We start from the raw sequence: 18,890 nt of genomic DNA on the forward strand, positions 1-18,890 counted from the left end.
CATGAAGAGGGTGAAGGGAGAGGCGCTGTTTTAGACTGAGTGGTCAGGGAGGTGAGCCCACCCTCCCTGCCCAGTGAGAGAGAGGCATTTTCTCAACAGTTGTTTATGCAGGGTAGCCAAGGATGGTCTCTTTGAAGAGATGACGTAGAACCCAAGATTTGAAGTATCAGAAAATGCCAACTTGACCCAGCCCTGGTGGCCTAGTGGTTAAATTTCCATACACCCCGGTTTGGTTCCCCTGGGGCCGAAACACACCACCCATCTGTCAGTAGCCATGCTCCGGTGGGGGCTCACATAGAAGAACTAGAAGGACTTACAACTACAATATGCAACTATATACTGGGGCTTTGGGGAGGAAAAAAAGACAAGAAAAAAGAGAGAGAGAAGAAGATTGGCAACAGCTCAGGGTGAACCTTTCCTAGCCAAAGGGGAAAAAAAAAAGCTGTACATTTTTTTTAAATTTCTAAAGAAAAGAAAATGCCAACTCATGGAAGGAGCCTAGAGAACATCAGCGTAGGCAGAGGGAACAGCTTGTGCCAAATGTCCTGAGGCAGGAAGACCTTGGCATGTTCCAGAAGCTGAAGGAGAAGCAGTGTGACTGGAAGGTAGTGAGGGATGGCAAATACAGTGTGAGAGGAAGTTGGAAAGCTGACCATGGAAGTGAGTTGGACTTGATTCTAAACATTGAAAGGTGTTTTATTTTATGTTCATTTAATTGACTAAAAATAGCTACGTATACAGGAACACTGAATATTAAAAATATACCAAAGAGCCTGGGATGAAACGGTGGGTCTTCTTCCCACCCCCAATTTCCCTCACAGAGGTCATCATTTCTGTAGCCTTTCAGAGATGGTTGCTGTATTCACAACACATTTATGTGTATAAATGTTTTACACAAATGGTGGCTTGCTATAAACACTTCTACATCTTGCTTTTTCCCTGAGCTCTCAATTTTTTAAATTACTGCACAACTTTATAAGAACATGCCATAATTTCCTGGCCCAATCCCCTATTCGGGAACACTTAGGTAGTTTCCAATCCTTTCTTATTACAAATAAGGTTATAACTTGTCCATTCGTTGTTTTGCATGTAGGAGTTTATCTGTTAGGTAAATCCCTGGAAGTGGAATTACCAACAAATGAGTATATGAATTTGTTTTTGTTTTGTTTTAATGGATATTGGCACAATGCTTTACATAAGAGTTGTATCAGTTTGTTCTCCCACCAATAAAATATGAGAGTGCCGATTTCCCCACATCCTGAACAGTACAGAGTGTCATCAAACCTTTTTATCCTTGCTCATCAGATAGATAAAAACTGAGAGCCACTTTCATTTTCATTTCTTTTTATTAAGAGTGAAATTGAAGGCCAGCCTGCTGGTGTAGTGGTTAAGTTTGCACGCTCTGCTTTGGCAGCCCAGGATTTGCAAGTTCAGATCCCAGTTGCAGACCTATGCACTGCTCGTCAAGCCATGCTGTGATGGTGTCCCACCTATAAAATAGAGGAAGATGGGCACAGATCTTAGCTCAGCGACAATCTTCCTCGCCAAAAAAAAAAAAAAAAAAGGTGAAATTGAGCAATTTTTCACACTTACGAGTCTTTTTCGGGGGGGGATATTTTGTCCTGGTGAATTTTATGTTCATTTCATTTGCCCTTTTTTCAGTTGGTCTTTCTGATGAACTTTTTCCCCATTGATTTACAGGAATTTTTATCCTTTTTTTCTACATATAAGTTGTAAACAATTTTCCAATTTATTATTTATTACCATGGAAAAACTTTTATTTTGTATGTTTTAATTTATCAGTCTTTTCCTTTGTGGCTTCTGGGTTCTAGGTCATTCTTAGGAAGACCCTCTCCAGTTTGATATTATACAAATAATTCTCTGTTTGCCACTAGTTTTTACATGGTTTCATATTTTACATTTTAATCCTTGTTCCATCATAAATTCACTTTGGTGTAAGGTGTGAGAGCAAAATCTGAAAAATTTTTCCAAATTCCTACCCAATTATCTGAATATTATTATCTTTTCCCAACTCATTTGAAACGTCTCCATTATCATCATCTACATTCCCAGGTGTACTTGGGTCAATTTCTGAACTTTCTGTTATGTTCCATGGAAGGGTTTTAAACTGGAGCAGGACAAGATTTGCTGTGTGCCACAATTATTTGAAGGTGAAAATTACCCTTATGGAAGTCTATGGCATGCTTTGGGAGCCCAGCAGAGGGCAGATGAACTCTGCCCAGAGACATGGGCTTTACTGAACTGGCCCTTAAAAGGAGAATAGGGTTTTGCTTGGGAAAGAAAGGAGGTAAGGGGCATTTTAGGTGGAAGACACCACCTGAACAAAGGCATGGAGGTTTAATGTGAGAGCCCATGGTGTGTCCTGGAAATAAACTGGCATGGCTGAGAGGGGAGTGTGGCAGAGGAGACAATGTGAATGTGTATTTGAGTGTGCAGGACACTAAAGAGGCACTGGAGGAAAGCTTTTGTACAGAAAGGACGTAAAGAAGTTTATATTCTGGAAAGATGGAGAGAGTCTTTTGGGAGAGGAATTTACAATATTTATCAAGAGCCTTAAAAACAACTCTGGAAAGATCATTGAGAAATGGCCTTTGATTGGAATCTAATTTAAGAAGTGAAATGCAGCCAAAGATTTATCCAGGGAGATGTTTTGTGCAAGGTTATTTATAATACAGGAAAGAAGAATTAAAACTGAGAAGTTCAACAAATAGAGTGATGGTTTACATGCGTTAAATTCACACATTAAAATTGTAATTGAGGAATATTTAATGATATGGGAAAATGCTCAAAACATAACACTTTGTAAAAAAATAGGTTTGTTGAGAATTATTCTAATTTATTAAAAATGTACATTTACATGCAAAATATAGTAGAAGGAATTATAGACTGCACAAAGGTGATTATTGCTGGGTAGTTAAATTATGAATGATTTTATTTTATTTTTTATACTTTTCTGTATCATCTAACATGACTATTTTTTTTTAAACTGGAAAACACTATTTAAAAACATTTGCTGAGATTTAGATGATGCGGAAATGCTTATAGTGTAATGTTAAGTGAAAATAAAAGTATACATGGGGCCGGCCCAGTGGTGCAGCAGTTAAGTGCACACGTTCCGCTTCAGCGGCCCGGGGTTCACCGTTTCAGATCCCTGGTGCAGACATGGCACCGTTTGGCAAGCCATGCTGTGATAGGCATCCCACATATAAAGTAGAGGAAGATGGGCATGGATGTGAGCTCAGGGCCAGGCTTCCTCAGCAAAAAGAGGAGGACTGGCAGTAGTTAGCTCAGGGCTAATCATCCTCAAAAAAAAAAAAAAGAAGAAAAGAAAAGAAAGAATAGAAAAATATACTAATTAGATGTGTGACGTGATCTCAACTCTAAATACCATGCATAGGAAAAAGGCTGGGAAATTAATATGATAAAGACACAAGAAAAATGGAAAAGACCTTTGCACAGATGCTAAAGAGGAACAGAACCAGAGTGGTTAATAAACCTGAAAAGATCCTTAACCTCACTAGGTATCACGGAAAGTGCAAATTAAACTCAGTGGGATACCATTTCACACCCACCAGATGGCAAAAATGAAAAAATCTGGTCAAATCAAGAGTGGACCAAGAACGTGAAAACTTTGGAAAAAATTTATTGTTACCTAATAGAGTTGAAGATGACCACGACCTATGACCCAGCAATTCTATTCTTTGATATTTGCCCTAAAATAACTCTTGCACACATGCAAGACATAGATATAAGAATGTTTGTAGCATTACTACTTGTGACAGCAAAAATTTGGAAACTACCCAAGTGTCCATTATAGCAGAAGGGTTAAACAAATAATAGTATGTTTATACACAGTAATATGATATAGTGAGAAAATAAGTGGATTTAGCTACACACAGCATGAAAGAATCTCAGAAATACTTTGCATGAAAAAAGTGCAAAAGAATAGTGCAGTATGATTCCCTTTATATATAGTTTGAAAACAGGCAAAACTAATCAACATACTGTTGAGGGTTTGTGGTAGCCAGCTTCTCCAAGATGCCCCCCCAGATCCCTGCCTCCTGGTATTTACACCCTTGTGTAGTCCTCTCCCACATTGTACCAGAGTTGTGCTGTGTGACTGATAGCAAATGGCAGAGATGATGGTATGTCACTTCCAAGACTAGGGTTACCTCTCTCTTTCTCCCTCTCGTCGCTCGCTCTGGGGGTAGTCAGCTACCACGTCGTGAGCAGCCCTCTGGAGAGGCCCGTGTGTGGTGAGGATATGAAGCTTCCTGCTAACTGTCATGTGAGGCTCCTGCTGCCCCAGTCAAGCCTTCAGATGAGAACAGCCAACAACTTGACTACAACCTTATTTGAGACCCCGAGGCAGAACCACTCCATTAAGTTGGATTCCTGACCCTCAGAAACTTATGAGATAATAAGTGTTTATTATTATTATTTTTGTGTGTGGAAGATTAGCCCCGAGCTAACATCTGCTGCCAATCCTCCTCTTTTTGCTGAGGAAGACTGGTCCTGAGCTAACATCCATGCCCATCTTCCTCCACGTTCTGTGTGGGACGCCTACCACAGCGTGGCTTGCCAATCGGTGCCATGTCTGCACCCGGGATCCAAACTAGCGAACCCTGGGCCGCCGAAGCAGAACGTGCGAACTTAACCACTGCGCACCAGGCTGGCCCCATAAATGTTTATAATTTTAAGTTAAATTTGGGGGTAATCTGTTCTGCAGCAATAAATAACTAATATAAGGATATACACCTATGTGGTAAAATTGTAAAGAAATGTAAGGGAATAACAAACACAAAATCCAAGGTAGCTATTACACATTAACAGGGGAGGGTACAAGATGAACCGGGGAATAGGATAATTGGGAGCTTGCAAGGTAATGGAAATGTTGTGTTGTGTTGTGTAGGGAATCTTTTAGTTGTAACTTCAAGAGGAGAGACAAATGGGACAACTCACTCCACCACGATGCTGACGTCACTCTCTCTGGAAATGTTCTTATTAAACTGAATTGCACACATGTACACAGAATTTGTTGCCTCATTATTCTTCATACCTTTCATACATTTTACATATATATGTATGTATATATATATCTATTTGTGTATCTGTATGTATTACTCAATACTAATAAAACCTATTTTTAAAAGTCCAGAAGGAAATATACTCAAGTGTTAATAGTGGAGATGTTGCCTCTAAAGGCTATGTTATAGTTATTTTTTCTTTCTTCCTTATTATTTTCCAAATATTACAAATAAGATGTCATTACTTTTTTTTTTAGAGATTTTATTTTTCCTTTTTCTCCCAAAGCCCCCTGGTACACAGTTGTGTATTTTTAGTTGTGGGTCCTTCTGGTTGTGGCATGTGGGATGCCACCTCAGCATGGCTTGATGAGCAGGGCCATGTCCTCACCAGGATTCAAACTGGCGGAACCCTGGGCCGCCAAAGCAGAGCTCGCGAACTTAACCACTCGGCCATGGGGCCGGCCCCCAGGTGTCATTACTTTTGAAATGAGAAATATAAAACTATATAAACAAGCACACATATATAGAAATATAAAAACACATATTCGTGCCTGTATAGATACAGCGGTACTAGGGCTTGTGTTTGCGTTAGTAGATCTCTGCAGGATACACACTATTTAGCTCTCGGTTTTAAACTGAGGAGTGGGACTGGCGATGGGGTGTGGTGGGAGGAGTAGAACGTTTTCACTTTTCGCTTCATATATGTTTATGAACCCACACAGGTCTGGCTGCAAATCTTAACTGTGCTGTGTGACCTTGGGCAAGTCATGTCGTCTCTCTGGAGCCTCAGTTTTTTCATCTGGAAATCGGAAACAATAGGACCTACCTGGTAAGGGTTCTGCAATGATTAAATGAAGTCATGAATGCTCAGCACCTAACATATACTTGCACTCTGTCATACATATGTATTATTTTTGTAATTTAAAAGCATTTTTAGGGCCGGCCCCGTGGCTGAGTGGTTAAGTTCGTGCGCTCTGCTTTGGTGGCCCAGTGTTTCACAGGTTCAGATCCTGGGTGTGGACATGGCATTGCTCATCAGGCCATACTGAGGCGGCATCCCGCATGGCATGGCTAGAAGGACCCACAACTAAAATATACAACTATGTACTGGGGGCATTTGGGGAGAAAAAGCAAAAAAGAAAAAGAAGATTGGCAACAGTTGTTAGCTCAGGTGCCAATCTTTAAAAAAAAAATTTTTTTTTAAATAGAAAAAGTCTCAGGTATTAAAGCACCCTGGCCGAGGCACCAAGCCAGTGCCCACTGTAAATGCAGAGGGTGGAATTTCAAGGGATTCCCTTCTTCCTACTCCCAGAAGAAGACCAAGGCCCCACTCGAGCCTGGCTACCACTGACCTTACATGAGCTTATTCAAAAGAAACCCCTGCATTAGCAGTCACTCTCCATACCCTCCACCCCTAGCCCCCGCAAACCACTGATCTACTTTCTGTCTCTGGATTTGCCTATTCTGGAAGTTTCATATAAACGGAATCATACAGTATTTGTCCTTTTGAGTCTGGCTCCTTTTACTTAGCATAATGTTTCAGGTTCATCCCTGCTGTGGTGTGCATCAGTACTTCGTTCCTTTTATTAAAGAATACCACTCCATTGTATGGATTTACCGTATTTTATTGATCCATTCATCAGCTGGCGGACATGTGGGTTGTTTCCTACAGTCTATTGCTTTCAACCACAGTGTGCTAAAGTTTCTGTAATCCTTCCCGCAAACGGATCCCACATCAGTCAGAAGGAAGAGACCAGGAGACCCCTGTGCTTGGGTGGATGGGAACTGTGGACGACCGAGGTGCCCCCTTCCCCAGGGATCCTTTCGATGGCTGTCACCAGTGGCTCACGCCTGCAACCTTCTTCAGGGGAGTGTCTTGGTGGCTGATCGCAGCCACCTTGCCTGGAGGCATCTAAGAGTTACGTCACCACCCACAGCCAAAGATGGGCTGGCGTCTGTTCTCAGGAAGGAGCAGGCCTCCACCAAGCTGGAAGGCAGGTTCAGGCTTCTGGCCCGGGGGCTCCCTGGTTAGGCGGTGGAGAGACTGACTCAGGGTGAAAGAGCCGATTCGGAAGGGGCAGGGGGAGAAGTTGGTTCTTTCCTTCTCTCTCACTTTTTAAAAATAGAGCTTGAAGAGCCTGAACAACTTTCGACCTCACTGACTCTTCCTCCTCCCTTTTTTGCAGACTTTCCTCCCCTACCAGACTTCCATTATAAAAATAATAAATTCAAATCGCACAAATAACACATGGCTGCATTCTTTTTAAAAAACTATGAAAGATAGAGCTCAAATTGTCTATCCTTCTGTTAACGAGTCCAGTTTACTTCCTCCCCTCTGAAGTTTCCACACTTGTCAGTTTGTTGTGAATTCTTCCATGCCTTTCTCTCTATATATACATCCATGTCTAGGTCAGGTAGGGGCACTGGTTAAGAGCCTGGCCTCTGGAGCTGGCTCTCCTGAGTTCACATCCTGGCTCTGTGACATACAAGCTGTGTGACCTTGAAAAAGTTGTCTAACCTCTCTGAGCCTCAAGTTCCTCAATCTATAAAATGGAAATGCTAACATTACCTACCTAATAGGGTTATTGTTAGGATGAAATGAGTTAAGATGTGTAAAGTACTTAAAACAGGGCCTGGCATACGGTAAGGGCCAGATAAGTGTTATTACTTGTACACACCCACAGGGCAAGTGGAGCATTGTTTTACATATTTTAAAAAAACACGATGGTTTCACAATGAATTTATATCAATCAGTAATTTGTTTTTTAACTGAAAAATGTGTCTCAAAGATAGCTCCTTGTCAGTCCAGATCTATCGAACTCCTTTTGAACAGATGCTTAGTAGTCCATTCTAAGACAGTTTATTGAAATAGCCCCCTACTTATGGACATTTAGGTGGTTTCCAATTTCTCTCGACTGCAGTGCAACAGCTACTAATTGATTTCCCTATTTCCACTTTTGTTCCCCTTCTCTTTGTTTTCAGCGCAGCAGCCAGAATTATCCCAATAAAATCAGAATAAATCGATACTCAAAACACTCCCAGGACTCCCGCCTAATTCAGAGCCAAGGTCAACGTCTTTACAATGGCCCAGTTGGTCTGCATCCTGGCCCAGAATATCTCTAGCCTCATCACCTGATACTCTCTTCCACAAGGACAACCATTTGATCCAGCCACCCTGACTTCCTAGCTATTTCTAAAACATGCCTGCTATGCTCCTACCTTCGCACTTGCTGTTCCCTCTGCCTGCAACACTCTTCCTTCAGATATCTGCATGGCTCACTCCTTCATCTTCTTTAGGTCTTTGCCCAAGTGTCCCTGAACTATCCTATTGAAAGTTTCGAACCCCTTTCGCATGGATAAGGCCCAAACAGTGGTAGGTGAAATGGTGGGTACAGCGGACCAGGTGTAATGACTTCCTTCTGGCTCTAAAATTCCACGTCAGTGAGTCAGTGATTTCAGACCTCGCAGTCACCCATTCATGAAGAAAAGGAACTTGAGACTCTGCCTAGAAAGTAACAGAGCCACAAGGAATGACAGGAGAGGAATCCCTTGGACCAGGCTCCCCTCTTGTTCATTTGGAAGGACTCGAGAAGTCCTTGCACACAGCCTGGCCTCCTGGCGTTGCTTCATTCATTCACTCGCTCTCGCTGAGTGCCTTCTGCTTAGTAGGTCCTGGACACAGCCCGCCTCTGATGCCCCTTCCCTCCTAACACAAATGGAGCCATCCCCACCTCCACCCTGCACATGTCTGGTGGTTGGGTGGTGTATCTACTGAAAGTGCGCAGCCACAGCCCAGGCTCACCCTGCCCTCCCTTTGTCTCTGTCGTCCGTCCCCCGCACCCCCCCCCCCCCCACCTTCCTCCTCCAATTGACACCAAACTTCAGGGGCTGGAGAGCAAATGGCTTTGCATTTATCACCTCCTAATACCCTATATCAGAGGACAGAGATTTTGTCTGTCTTTTCACTGCTCTATCTCCACACTTAGCACAGCAACTGACACACAGTAGGCACTCAACAAATGCTGCAGTGATTGTGCCCCTGCGTGAAAGTGGATGAGTATGTCTCTTGGAGCTAAATCTAGAAATACAAGTCCTAGGTCACAGGGCATATATGTTTGACACTTTGCTACATGTTGCCAAGTTTCCCTGTAAATTCCCAAAGTCGTCTGTCCTCCCACCTGTTGAGTTACCTTGTGAATCCTTGATACTGTCAAACTTGTAATTTTGGTCAATCTGATGGGTGAAAAATGGTACGTCTTTGTTTAAATTTCCCTTATTACTGATGAGACCAAGCATCTTTCCATGGGTTTGATGGCCAATTTTGTTTCTAAGAATTGCTTATTTTTCCCATTGAGTTTTTGTCCTTTTCTCCCTGATTTATAGGCGATTTTTGTTTCTTTACATTCTGGGTTCTAATCCTTTGTTATGTGTGTTGGAAATATTTCACCCCTCAGGCTTGTTTGGTTTTCTTTTGTCAAATAGATTATTAAAATTTTGGCTTGGTCAGTCTTTTCCTTTACGTCTTAGTTTTCTCCTTATGCCTTACTTAAAAATTTCTGGTCTGGCCCAGTGGCGCAGCGGTTAAGTGCCACTTCTCAGCGCCCGGGGTTTCCCGGTTTGGATCCCGGGTGCGGACATGGCACTGCTTGGCAAGCCATGCTGTGGTAGGCGTCCCACATATAAAGTAGAGAAGATGGGCATGGATGTTAGCTCAGGGCCAGTCTTCCTCAGCAAAAAGAGAAAGATTGGCAGTAGTTAGCTCAGAGCTAATCTTCCTCAAAAAAAAAAATTTCTTACTCCCAGGGCCAGCCCCATGGCCAAGTGGTTAAGTTTGCCCGCTCCACTTCAGTGGCCCAGGGTTTCACTGGTTTGGATCCTGGGTGCGGACATGGCACCACTCATCAAGCCATGCTGAGGTGGCATCCCACATGCCACAACTAGAAGGACCCACAACTAAAAATACACAGCAATGTACCCGGCAGCTTTGGGGAGAAAAAGGGAAATTAAAATCTTTTTTTAAAAAAAAATTCCTACTCTAGCATCATAAACATATTCTTCTAAAATGCAAACATTTTTAATTTTAAAAAATATTTTGACAGTTTTTATCCATCTGAAATTTGTTTTTGTACATGATGTGGAATAAAAATCTAACACAATATTTCCCCCAAATGAAAAGCAAATGTCCTAACTCCGTTATTTGTTGTCTCCATCTGATTTGAAATTCTACTCAGCATTTACTAAACTTTGATATACATGGGTCTGTTTCTGGACTCTTACACTCTTCTGATTTTTTTGTTGTTTTAAAAAAATTTCCATGGCAATACCCTACTTAAAAAAAAAAACTCTGTGGAAAATTTCAAATGCATGTAAGAGCATATGTGTGTGTGTATGTATCATGAACCTGTCACTCAGCTTCGACCATTAGCAATTTGTGGCTGATCTTGTCTCATCTATTCTCCCACCCACTTCCCTCCCATGCATACTCCTGAGTATTTTGAAGCAAACTGTAGAGTCATTTCATATCTACCATTTCTATATGTATCTCTAAAACATAAAAAGTTTTTAAAAATTACACAAACAAAAAAACCCCTTGCAGTTTTTATATATATATTTTTTTGAGGAAGACTGGCCCTGAGCTAACATCCGTGCCCTTCTTCCTCTACTTTATATGTGGGACGCCTACCAGAGCATGGCTTGCAAGCAGTGCCATGTCTGCACCCGGGATCCGGGCCAGTGAACCCCAGGCCACCAAGCAGAATGTGTGCATTTAACCTCTGCACCACCTGGCCGGCCCCTACCGTTTATATTTTGAAGAAATGACACCTTTTGTCCTGTGGAGTTTTCCTGCCTGAATTTTGCTGATTGTATACTCATGGAGTTAATTAACCATACTTTAAAAAGTAACATAATTTCTTTCTTTCTTTCTTTTTTTTTTTTTGAGGAAGATTGCCCCTGAGCTAACATCTGCTGGCAATCCTCTTCTTTTTGCTGAGGAAGACTGGCTCTGAGCTAACATCCGTGCCCATCTTCCTCCACTTTATATGTGGGACATCTACCATGGCATGGCTTGCCAAGCGCACCTGGGATCCAAACTGGTGAACCTGGGGTGCCGAAGTGGAATGTGCAAACTTAACCACTGCGTCACTGGCCGGCCCCTATAATTTCATAATATGTTACTGTTTATGAGATCTGGTATGGCAATTTCCCCCTATTATTTTTCAAAAATCAGATGCCACTTCTTGTGCTTTTCCTCTTCCATATGAATTTTATAATCAACTCTGTAAGTTCCATGACAAAACCTATTCAGATTTTCATTGGAGTTGCCTTGAGCTTTTAATATAGAGAATTAACATCTTTGCAACATTGGAGCTCCCCATCCACTAATAGCCAGCCCTGGTGGTGTAGTGGTTAAGTGGTGCTCTCAAGGCAGCAGCCAGTGTTTGTTTCTCCATCAGGGTACCACACTGTCTGCCTATCTGTTGTCATACCATGTCAGCTGCATGTTGCTGTTGATGCGGGGTCGGTGAGCCGAGGAGTCGAAAGAAAGATTTCTTGGACTCTCAAGATCTGGCAGTAGTGCTCTTTTATTTAGAGAATAGTGTAGCATGGGGACATGACCCATGGGCAGTCAGAGCTTCTGCTGCCGCCGCTTCTGCTGCCCCCGCTGGCATGGGGACAGGACCCATGGGCAGGCAGAGCTGGTGCATGGGGACAGCACCCACGGGCAGTTAGAGCTCCTGCTGCTGCCCCGAGTTGAGGGTTAGGGCTAATTTTATAAGGCATGGGTATGTGAGTCATCTCTTTACCAAGACAAAGGAAAGAACATGGAAAAAAGTTAAAATGGTATCAGCGCAGGTGGGGTCTGGCCATTGGGTGGTCCCACGACTTTTAGACAAGAATCAAATCAGATTAAGTAAAGGTTAGAAAGGTTAGAAGCCACCACCCTAAATCAGTTACATGAGATTGCCAGACAGCAACCAACTTAAACTCTTGCCTTCCGCATTAAGAGTTTCTAGGGACAAGGTCATCTCTCTTCTTCCTGGTACAGAGAGGGAGGCACCTTTTACAGACAGAGATTTACCTTACAAACGTAAATGTGTCCCAACAAGGGCAAGTTCCATTCCTCAGAGCCTCCTTCCCTGTCCCAGTTTATCAAAAGCAATCAGCCCCAAACAATCCCGATGCCAAAGAGACATATCCTGGGGTGGCCAATTTCAGGTCCCTACAAGGTCATCCCCCGTTCCTTCACAAATGCAAATGTCTCTCAAAAGGGCAAGCAAAATTCCAGTCCTCGGAGCCTGCTTCTCATCTGCAGTTTTAAAAGTAACCAGCCTAAAATCCTCATCAGCTGTGATGCTGAAAGCTATACCATCCGGTATTTCTAATACTAGCAAGGTCATCCATGGTGGACAGGTTTCAGTGGAGCTTCCAGATTAGGAAGGACCTGACCACCCACTTCCAAAAAAATTGGCCAAGAAAACCCTATGAATAGCTGCCGAGCATTGTCCGATACAGGATGGGATGGTCAGAGTATGGTGCAAAAAGACTCAGCAGGGTTCCACTCTGCTGTATACAAAGTCACTAGGGAGTCACAACGGACTCAAGGGCACTAACAACAATCCATTAATAAGATTTATAACCTCATTTAATTATCTTTATAGTTATTCGACGAAGTTTTGCAGTTTTCCCATAAAAATCTTAGGCTTGTGGTTTTTAAAAAACTTTGTAGTGTTTGTTGGTACTATGAACAGCAATTTTTTTTTTGCTCTTATTTTGTAATTTATTATTGATGATGTATAGGAGCAGACGTTCTTAATTCAAACCCCATTTCCTCAACTTATTATGTGATTTTGGACAAATTTACTCAAATTCTCTGAGCCTTTGTTTTTCTCTTCCATAATATGATGACAAAACCAGGGGTGGACCAGTCCGAATTAAAACGGAGGAGGAAGTACCCAATAAACCACATTTCTAAGCCTGTAACACCAGGGTGTGGAAGCGATAAAGGTTTGAAAGACTCCTTCACGTTTGGTAGAGAAGCTGAGGGAGAGTCTATGTTTCATACAGGGGGACTCCATGTTAAAACGTAGTGAATTCCTATGAACATTTAAGGCACGATGCACAACTACATGGAGAATAATAAAATAATAAAATAAATTATTTTCTTTCGGGGAAGTTTTAGGGAGGCTCAGGATGCGCACCGTTCTGTTATCTAAATCAACTCCCCCATCTCTTCAGTTGGTACCACCTTTTCCAATTGGTTTGCAGCCGAGCATTCTGGGCTTTGTAGTAATTTCCTTACTAGAGTTGTTCCAATGGGCTCACGCAGCCGCGTGAGACTACATTTCCCAGGAGCCTTCCGGGCCGGGTGTTTGCCTGTCCGTCGCCCTGACTTCCGGCGTCGCTGCGATCTCTAGGGCCAATCGGAAGGCTGGGATTGGCCATTTGCGGCACCCTGATTGGTGCGTTCGACTAGAGCGCCTGGTTTCAAATTTTCAACGGTACTGAATGAATCCCGCGGCTGGTGTTGCGGGCGCCCGGTTGTCAGAGCCGTGGTGAGGTGAGCCTTGGGGAGAAACCGGCGCAGCTGGGGCGCGGGGCTGCCTCTCTCTAATTTTTGAACGGCCGGAGGTCGTCTCCAAGCCCTTGGCGGGGTTTGCGCCTCTAGGCCCGGGCTTCTCTGGCGGTTGGGACGCCGTCCTGGCGGGCGGAATGGGAGCCGGGCTTAGGGCCGCCCTTCTCTTCGCGACAGGATTTTCCCTGGAAGTCTGTCGGGCGCGGGTCTAGCGGGCTGTGTGGAGGTGGAGGCGGAGGCCGACCATGGGGAATAGCGGGAAGAAGGAGTTGTGGGAGGCTGTGGGCAGATAATAACGGCAACGACAGTTATTATAGTTCTTACCACGCACCCATGAACCAAGCACCTGCGTGCGTTTCTCGAGTAGTTTTCACACCAAGCCAACGAAGCAGGTGCTGTTCCTAGCCCCCCGTTGTAGAAGGGGAAGCCGATGCCCGCAGTGTAGACCTGTTTCGAGAAATGGTCGAAACGGTAGCCCCGCCCTCAAGAAGTGTGGCATTTGTGGAGGAAAACAGATGTGGTCACAGACAACTACATTTCAGAACCTTTGTGTGAGATAGAAAGGTCAGTGAGGTGGAATGAGAACATAATCGAGGGAGAGTTTAATGCCGCTTGGAGTTGTCTTTCTATTCGCGATTTTGAATTCATTCTGTTTTATCCACATCTGCTCAGCCCTTCCCTTTTGTATCCAATCACTAGGTATTATTGCCTAATTTACTATTATTTATAACATTTATAGATTGGAGAGGGAAGGAAAAGTGTAAATCAGATTATCATATGGTAGGATTGTTTTGCACCCCCTATTTTCCTGATATATGGGTTTTTTTCCTCACATACAATTTTCTATTATAGTAGTTAAATACCAAGGACTTCCCCCAAATTGGTCCTCCTTAGGACAAGACAGCATCTGAGTGCTGTACTGATTTTGCTGTAAGGTCGTTGCTTGGTGTACTTCCAGGTTCAGCCTTGCCTTGTCTTGAAATCCTCTGATTTTTCTTTGGATCTGTCTCTCTCATCTCATGTCAAAAATCAAACTATTTGCTGCTGTAATAAAGATATTCTTGTGTTGTGGGCTCAGTGGATCACACCCCCTGTCGAGCCACCCCTGAATGGAACTTGAGTGCCCTTGGTTGCTTTGGAGTAGTACTCTCAGGTGGATCAGTTCAGTCTTGTCACTCTTGGATCAAAATTATTGTGGCTCCCAGCTCACTTAGTTAATTAATTGACCTTTGAGGGTGTACTGTGAGCTCTGATTGGTGTGAGATACTGGGGGTATACACATGTGTGATGTACTCAAGGGTTTTCTGGTTTGCTTGAGGATGACAGACTGATTCAAACTGACAAGTGACAATCAGAACAAGACATGATGGCATCTGGCACCTGAGTGCTCTACTGTTTAGTATTGTAAGTGCCCTAGCAGTTTAGAGGTGAGGGAGGTCAGTGAGGCTTAGAACAGGCAAGGGTGGCTTTGTGAAGCAGGTGGGACACAAACCGGCTCTCGATAAGCAGCGTTTGGTGAGACAGGGACTAGAACAGTCCTGGTGCACAGAAATCACCCACTAAATATCTGTTGAATTGGATAAGCAGGAGGGCGTTATCTTAATTGACTATAAAATTGCAGGTATGGAAAACTGGATGTATTCAGTTAGGTTGGTAAATTTGTTTAAATTTTAAAATTATTTAAATAAAATAGAGTTATTTTGGCCAGCCTTATACTTAAGTCTTATACCTTGATAAAGTTTATTTATCCTATGGTTAAGCTTCTCCAGGAGACAGGATTATGTGGGAAAGTCCTTCATTTCTTGTTTAGGTACCAGGAGAGGTTCAGAGTTCTATATCCCCTGTATGTTTTTTTTTTCAGCCTCTCCTGGGTCTCCTTTTTTCACTTTGTGAAAAAAGTATAGATAACTGGAAGGGGTTCTGTTTTTGTATGTTTGCACAGAGAAACTTGATTAAGGGGATTAAGATTAGTGAGGAAGGTATAAAATTGTATGGGGGAGGGGCCCGCCCCGTGGTGCAGTGGTTAAGTTTGCACGTTCTGCTAGAGGAAGATGGGCACGGATGTTAGCTCAGGGCCAGGCTTCCTCAGCAAAAAGAGGAGGACTGGCAGTAGTTAGCTCAGGGCTAATCTTCCTCAAAAAAAAAAAAAAGAAAAAGAAAAAATTGTATGGGGGAGCTTACTTTGGAAATTTTTTTTAATGCTGTTTCTACTTCTTTAAATTATTAAAAAGTAGGCACAAATAGTGCCTACTATTTGTCCTGATGTTTGAATAGGATAGAAGTATATACTACCACCCTTGGTGTCAGCGTTCCTAAATTACAGGTTTTGAAAAGATTACTTTAAAGTGGGCTTATGTAATATCAAAGACACCAGGAGACAGCAAATGTACACCAAAAAATTTAAGAACTTTTTTTTTTGAGGAAGATTAGTCCTGAGCTAACATCTCTCACCAATCTTCCTCTTTTTTTTTTTTTCGGCTGAGGAATACTGGCCCTGAGCCAACATCCGTGTCCATATTCTTCTATTTTATACGTGGGACACCTGCCCCAGCATGGCTTGACAAGCAGTATGTAGGTCTGCACCCGGGATCTGGCCTGTGAAACACAAGGTGGAAACTTAACCGCTATGCCACCGGGCTGGCCTTAACATTTTTACACTGGTGAAACAACAATCTGTTAAGAAGTTTGGCATTTGGGGACAATCCATGCCATTTAGACCTTAGCTCTCAGAAGCACTCTTGGGTTTTGAGGGTGGGCATCCTTGGTCTTTTCTAGCCCCTTCCTGTTCTCTGTTAACCTTTGTAACTACAGAGAACTTGAACCTGTTTCATCACCTCTCTGCTTCTTTCAGATTCTTTACAAGAAGTACTTGCTAGACTTCAAGATTTCAGAAGAGAGGTGAAAGAGTAAATTGCAACTTTGAGTCAAGCCTGTAGTGAGGGGGACTGACAGACTGATTAAACCACAGGTAAGGCTGTGTCCACGGTAAATTACATTAAAAAGGAATGAGGAGAACATTAATATTAATATATCAGCTTCAAAAGTTTTTAAATAACTTTAACATCTTTATAAAGTAGCACATATTTTGGAAGAAAATTTATTTTATATGGAAAAGCAAAAGAATAATATTACCCACTATCCCACCTCTCAGATAAACTATGGCTAGTATTCTGATAGATTTCTTTCCAATTTTTGTCTGTGCCTATATTTGATTTAAAAAATCATATACTAAAAACCATTTTTTTCCACTTAATAATTAGATTATGAACATTTTTTCACATCATTAAATTTTTTTACAACATAATTTTAATGGCCTTATGGTAGTCTATCATATGGTTGTAGTGTAGTATTTTGCCACTGGTAAAGAAGAATGTGTATATATATATATATATATATATTTTTTTTTTTTTTTTTGGAAGATTAGCCATGAGCTAACTGCTGCGGATCCTCCTCTTTTTGCTGAGGAAGACTGGCCCTGAGCTAACATCCGTGCCTATCTTCCTCTACTTTATATGTGGGGCGCCTACCACAGCATGGCTTGCCAAGTGGTGCCATGTCCGCATCCGGGATCCGAACCAGCGAACCCTGGGCCGCCAAAGCGGAACGTGCGCACTTAACCACTGCGCCATCGGGCCGGCCCCAAGAATGTGTATTTTTAAGACTTTTGATACATAATGCCAAACTGCTCCAAGAGAAAATTATGCTGATTTACATAATAGTGTATATTCACAAAGGCACAAATATATATATTTAAAATATGTAATATGTTTACATGGTGCAGAAATCAAAATAATATAGGGGCCAGCCCCGTGGCTGAGTGGTTAAGTTCTTGCGCTCTGCTTCGGCAGCCTAGGGTTTTGCCAGTTCTAATCCTGGGTGCAGACGTGCCACCACTCATCAAGCCATGCTGAGGTGGCATCCCACATGCCACAACTAGAAGGACCCACAAGTAAAACTATACAACTATGTACCCAGGGGCTTTGGGAGAAAAAGGAAAAATAAAAAACAATCTTTAAAAAGAAAAATAAAATAATATTAAAAGATTTATAGTTAAAAAAATCTTCCAACCCTGTCACTGTCTACCTCACTCCCTACTGCCCCATAGATAATCACTTTTTTAGGTTCTTGGGTTTGTGTTTGTGTGTCTGTTTCCCAAACTAGATACCTTTTGAAGGACATAAATTTCTACAAGATGGAGTGATTGAGATTTGAGTAGGATTGTAACCTCTTGCAGCCCCACCGTCAACCCTTACAAACTCTTTCGGCTTCTTACTAATAGAACATCAGAACATTTTGATATAAAACAAAGATTTCCTTTTAGTAGTCTACAAAGATCGTTGTCATTATTTGACCTGGAGGTGAACAGCATCATTGATTTCTATCCAGGTCCTATTGGTGGCATAAGAGTGGATTGTTGTTTATAGAGTTCTATGGATAAATTAAATACAGCAGAACTGAGTTTGTAATCTTTACGAAAGAGTGCTATGAAACTCACTAGTTTGGGAGAGAAATGATAGAAAAATATATTTGCTTGAGGTTTCTGGACAGTGATGAATTAGAACAAGTGTTCATGTGTCCTGTGCTGACTTCTGAGTGTTTGGACAGTGAGGGATTGTTAATGGATTTTAAATTGACCCAATTTTGGAAGCTTCATAGATCTGTTTCTGTAAACAGATCCAATTTCAACATAGAAGTTAGTAAACAAATGTGGAAACACAAAGTCCATTAACTTCCTTCAGACTTAGTTTGTGACTTTGATTAACAGTTAAAATTGCACGCTGGATTATCTTGCCATTTACTAACTCCTGCTAATCCCTCATGTACAAAAAAAAAAAAGTAGGTGTTTTCTCCCTGAGTAAGATGAAAATAACTCTATTTAACTTGTGGTTTTGTAACAGGATCTCTATCCCTTGTAAAAGTAGGAGAGGGTATCCCTGGGGAAATGGCACTGCTAGGATGGGACCATCTTAACTGACTACGGTTCTAATTAATAAAGTCTTCACTTACTCTGGTTATTCTCTCACATTACTAAGTGCTTAATTCCTGATTTTTCCTCTAATAGAAATAGGCAAGTCACAGCTCATGAGCTGGAGAGTGAGCTGCTCGAGAGCATCTACCACACTAATGTCTTTGTTTTGCTTAGGAGCTGCTAGTCCACTGTTTGGACCCTGCTTAGAATGCACCCTTTTGCAGCTTCCCCCCCCACCCCCACCCTGCACCTTTTGATTTATAGAGCTTGTCACGGCTAGTTATTTTTGGTTTGAGAG

At 42.3% G+C, this 18,890-nt stretch overlaps 1 protein-coding gene across 4 annotated transcripts in view; it reads left to right on the top strand.

Annotated features, from left to right (window-relative positions):
- Window positions 1-13,433: 13,433 nt before the first annotated feature.
- The window catches only part of TPX2 (TPX2 microtubule nucleation factor), a 53,611-nt gene continuing 48,154 nt past the window's right edge, over window positions 13,434-18,890 (top strand). For 2 of the 4 annotated variants that reach the window (XM_008532557.2, XM_008532558.2), the window contains exons 1-2: window positions 13,434-13,608; window positions 16,475-16,591. The gene's annotated coding sequence lies outside the window, so the exon portion shown is untranslated. The remainder of the gene's footprint in view (window positions 13,609-16,474; window positions 16,592-18,890) is intronic. The other 2 variants (XM_070589069.1, XM_070589070.1) reach the window with 1 other exon arrangement.

Source organism: Equus przewalskii, chromosome 21, assembly GCF_037783145.1.
Source record: "Equus przewalskii isolate Varuska chromosome 21, EquPr2, whole genome shotgun sequence".
NCBI classification, from domain to species: domain Eukaryota; kingdom Metazoa; phylum Chordata; class Mammalia; order Perissodactyla; family Equidae; genus Equus; species Equus przewalskii.